The sequence below is a fragment of the Cibotium barometz genome, chromosome 42 (assembly GCF_041138505.1).
Source record: "Cibotium barometz isolate CiBa-2024 chromosome 42, ASM4113850v1, whole genome shotgun sequence".
Classification (NCBI taxonomy): Eukaryota; Viridiplantae; Streptophyta; class Polypodiopsida; order Cyatheales; family Cibotiaceae; genus Cibotium; species Cibotium barometz.
Genome location: NC_141087.1, coordinates 44346909 through 44351981, shown reverse-complemented (window position 1 = coordinate 44351981; position 5073 = coordinate 44346909). Strand labels below are relative to the sequence as shown.

Here is a 5073-nt window from a genome sequence, read left to right as displayed (position 1 = left end):
TGAAAGGAAATGCTTTGCTTGTGTCTATTAATTAAAAAAATGCGTGAATCTTGTTTGAACTTAGCTGATAGTAAGGTTGTCATAGGTAATGAAGGTTGTTTTAGCCTTTGGAATGTGGATTCGAAATCTCCCATAAATAAATAGTATACCAAGATTAATTTTTTTGTTGGGATTTTTTACATGCTTCATTCATAGCATCATCATCAGAAATTATCATAGATTCTCTCTCTCTCTCTCTCTCTCTCTCTCTCTCTCTCTCTCTCTCGCTGAAGGTTAGGCTATGCACTCTCTTTGTTTCGAGCGTCAATCACTGATATTATGTCTCTCTTCAAGGGCTAGGGGTTGGGATGTGCTATTTTGTTCGGTAGCTAGACAAGCTTTAAAAACCCTAGGAGCATTAATTAATGTCCACTATAGCAAAGATTTTAATAATGCCCATGATAATTTTGGGTGAATAGACACCCAAAATTAGGCACCCATGATAATTTTTGGTGAATATGGGTCCCCAATATTGTTTGGGGATTAATGAATTAGTTTAGAAGGGGGAAGTGATGGGACCTTAGGGGCAAAGAAATCGTGAAGATGACGCATGGTCAGAGTTGGAGGCTTCTTGACTGTTCAAGAAAGATATTTAAAATTGAGAGTTAACTTTAGTTCCCGCGAATTTGAACATATATCGATAAACCCTTGTACATATAGGTATATAAGTGAGAAATAGCTCAGGTGAATTAAGCTGGAAATTGTGAAATTGAGTTTATTCCTTGATACATTTTAAGACAATCTAAAATCGGAAGGTAGATGTGTGGATTTCACTTGACAAGATCTTTGCATTCATGGAGAAAAAGAGTTGGAGCAATAGTGAGATAAAATTATTTGAAAACATATTAGAGACTTGGAGGAAGGCATTCATTGCAGGATGGAGTGATCAACATGTAACTTATTACATGGTAAGAACTTTAAAAACTAACGCAATCTCAATACTGTGAGACCAACTAATACATACATCTGATTTTTTTTCTGTTGTCATTGATTGAAGCATATACTATATAATTATACACCATATTTCACAAAGACATACGGTTCATTGTCATGGTCAACTTAAGGCATGGAGAAGTCACATTACATAGCAAGAATAGGTTACTTTAAGCACACTAGACATGGTGGAGGCAAGAATCGAGCCAATAGTCTTTTAGAGTTACATCAATGGACTTACAGGAAATTGATTCACAAAGCAAAACAAAAAGACACATTCAAGTCCTCATCATTGACATGTGCAATACAATTGATTAATAAAGAAAAGCAACAATGCGCTTGGAATCAGTCAACTGCAAGAGAGTGCCATCAGTTGTGGCGTCGCTCAAGAGTTAGGGTTGGGAGAAGGTGGTCTAGATGAGGTGGGCTTGATCTTCTTTAGTGGTCTTCCTTCTTCATCTTCTTTTTCCTCTTCTTCCTCTTCATCTGCTAGGAGATCTATTTTTGGCATCTGCACCGTTTGGAGGCAACAGTTCCGACCGCCTTTTTCTTATCGTTATTAGATATCTTTTTCCATATGGATGCAATGTGTCTGGGTCTGTAATTCCCGCTACAATAGCATGCGTTGTATATAACAGGTAGTAGGGGCATCTTAGTGCTTGGCAACCATACCCCTGACCAAACACCCGCAGTGCAAACTGTTTCTTGACAAGCACCACCTTCTCAGCATTTAAAGGCACTTTGTGTCCACCACAAAACGTGGATAGTACTTTGAATGCGAATAAAGGAAATTTAGCATTGTCTTTTGAGAACTCCTTGTGAAATATAATGATCTGCGTATTAAAATTGTAATCATCATGACTCATGCCACTGCTTGAGAACTCCTTGTGAAATATAATGAGAACTCCTTGTGAAATATAATGATCTGCGTATTAAAATTGTAATCATCATGCCACTGCTTGCTATTGTCAATTTTAAGCAAGTGTCGTAAATTTCACCACGTACCTTTTGATGATTCAAATGTCTTATATATTGAGCAGAGAGCAACATCCTTTCGATGACATGTTGACTTTGAAGTGGAAGCTCCGGATGATCTTGAGCCTCCTACTCTCTTTAGGAAATCATCATCATATACAAAAACCTGGTACCAATGTTATATGTTTAATTGACACAATCAACAAAGTCTACGTAAATAAAATTCTTTTAGTTTGAAAAATCTTCGGCTCGATTACCTGTTGATTTTCATCACTCTCAAGCATGGATCTTGTCCACAAAGGGATCGTGGACTTACTGTCTTCATGCACAGTAGGTGCCAAAAATTTGTCCATATCTGCCAAACCAAGACGGTCGGCAATTGCTACAGCCTCCTCCTCGGAAGGAAATTGGGTTTCATATGTCCTAGCTTCATCAAACATCTTCTTTAATATCTCCTTGCTAGGCAGGTACTCGGAGTCCTGGACTGCAGAATCAGCTATTAGATAATTGTCAACTCCTTCCTCTATCCATCCCATGTCTGCTTCACTAAAATTTGCTAAGGCAGCCAAGCAATAGTCTTCACGAATATTGAAATGTTGCATAATGTTTGTTAATAATACATAATCAGCTTGGGCTGCCATAGTAAAGCTAGGCAAGGAAGGTAGTGACAACTCCCCCTATTCATTCTCATCACAAAAGGTGCTACATCAAGGGGATAAGGGATGCATTAGCCTCAAAGGTTTCCTTTTCGGCCTCTGCCCTCTCCTCTGCTGGGTCTATAGCCACCTCTTCCTCAACCCCATCATTGATGGTAAATAATGTCAGTGGTTGGATCGCTAGACAAGGTCACCTTTGATGCCTTGAAAGAGTCCTTCAAATTAGGGTATTCGAGACACGGAACCCGATGGAGTCCTATCAAATAGTTGCATAACATGAGGCAAAAGGAAGGAGAATCCATCTGGGACTATATCGACCAGGTAAGATATCTTCATTCTTGCTATAATGATAGGGATAAGTTCTCTGAGACACGAAAGACTAATCGGTCGATTCTTAGAGGGACTTGAAGATGTGGCCTTACATAACTCCCTCATGCTTGTGGACACACCTCCTTTGAGCAATGCTATAGAAGTGCCATGACCCCCACTTCCACCTCCTTGCCTTCTTCATTACAACATGCTTTAGTGACTAGCTGTCACACAGGGTGAAGTATTCTCTGGGAAATCCTCAGAGAGGATGTGGATGCCCACATCCTTCTCTTTGATAGTGTGTGGCACGTGAACGTCCCTGGCTTGGTGGATCAGAACCTTAAGAAAACCACTTTTGTCCCGACTTTGCAAAAAAGTGCTGCTCTCTGGGTTTGCTTAGTGGGAGTATGCTCACTTCTCGACATACGATACAATCAAAGATGCTTTCTTCAAAGATTCAAGGAAGATAAGACATCCGTGCATGTTCTTGATAAGCTCTACTGGATGAACCAAAAAAGCCTCATGATCAAAGACTATGCTACTAAGTTTTGAAAGCTTCTTCGAAGATTAGATGCAGCCAATCGGCCAGTGGAGGAGATCCTCAATTCTTATTTCATGAAGGCATCAAGAAAGCAATTGAAAAGGGCAGTAGTTGGTTCTGATCTCGCAACAATGACTCTAGAGCAACTGGTTGAATTAGCTCTCAGGCGGCAGAGTGCGTGTTGGTAGGGTTTGTCAAGAGTAAGACCAAGACCAAGAGCAAGAGAAAGAGCAAGAGAAAGTCCAAAAGGTCCACTTCTGACTCTTTGGAGAAGGAGGAGGATGATTCTGATCACTTAACTACAAGTGAGGGATCGGAGGATGAGGAGAAAGATTGCAAGACACGGTCGAAGAACAAGAAAGCAGGAAAAACAGCCAAGGAATTGGCTGCAACCATGGCTCAGTTGAACAATGAAGGAGCGAAGTCCCCTCCTAAAGTCTGCTCATCACAGGAACTTGGTGTTCGAGGTGTCAGAATCATGGTCACGGAGCTGAATAATGTGGCTTAAATGAGCTTTGGTGTGCCATTTTCAGAACTGCTACACACACCACAGAGGCATGTAGATACAATGTAGATACAATGGAAGGAGAATGCCTTAACAACCTGCAATCCCAGCCCCAGTGGTGGTGGTAGTTCAACCCACCCCGCCAATGGCTCTGTAGGATCCATACCAAAGGCCACCATTTTGCCCACGTGGGAATTTTGTGCCTGGTACCCAATGACCCACTTTCACACACTTCTATTGCCATGGCCCAGGTCACCGCAAATCTGACTCTGAGATCTGGAGGAAGCATAGGGCAGAGGTAGAAGGAGCCTAGGCCTCAATATCAGGCCTATCGACAATAAATGATGTGGAAATCCACGATCTAGAGATGAGCAAGAAGTAATCATGCTGACACAGAGGTGGTGGAATCATCAGCCCCACCAGCAGTGACAAGATCCATGCAACCTGAGACTTCAGAGGCAAGGAAAGAACCGACCTTGGTGGATAAGAGGGGGAAGCAAAAAGTTGTCACCTGGCAGGAGCAGAACAGGGTATGGATGAAGATGTCCGATTGGGTGAAAAGCAGCAGGCCAAGAAGGCACTGTAGAAAAAGGATCCAGAAAGGCCCAGACCAATCTGTTGTTGGTAAGAAGCCGAAGTCATCATATACAGTCAATGAACCCAGATCAGGGAGGCAAAGTGCCCTTGTCTCACAACCAGAAAGGAACCAGAAGGAAGGTACAGGAGACACCACGACAGAGAAAGGTGCGGAGACACCGCGACCAGAGAAAGGTGTAACGACACCACGACCGGAGAAAGGTGAAGAGGCACCAAAGTAGGAGGAAAGCCAAAGTAGGCTCATAGAAGGCAAAATGCAACCGTACAATCTATGGGAAAATCTGAAGTGGCAGCCAATCCATATGTCAGTGGAACAGCTCCTCACATTAGTGCTGAACTTCCATTGCCTGATGCCCCAAGAGGAGATGGCACCCTCGTAGCCTCTCGAAGCCATGCACATAGAGAGGATAGAAACTCCGATTTATGATGATGCTATCCCGATGATCTAGGTCAAGTTGGCCGGAGTAGACATAGTAGAAGCAAAACTGGATGGTGGATCAAGAGTCAACATTTTATCG

General features: G+C 42.3%; 1 pseudogene; it reads right to left on the bottom strand.

The window, feature by feature from the left end:
* Positions 1 to 559: 559 nt before the first annotated feature.
* Positions 560 to 2300, bottom strand: LOC147614524 (uncharacterized; annotated as a pseudogene).
* Positions 2301 to 5073: the final 2773 nt, after the last annotated feature.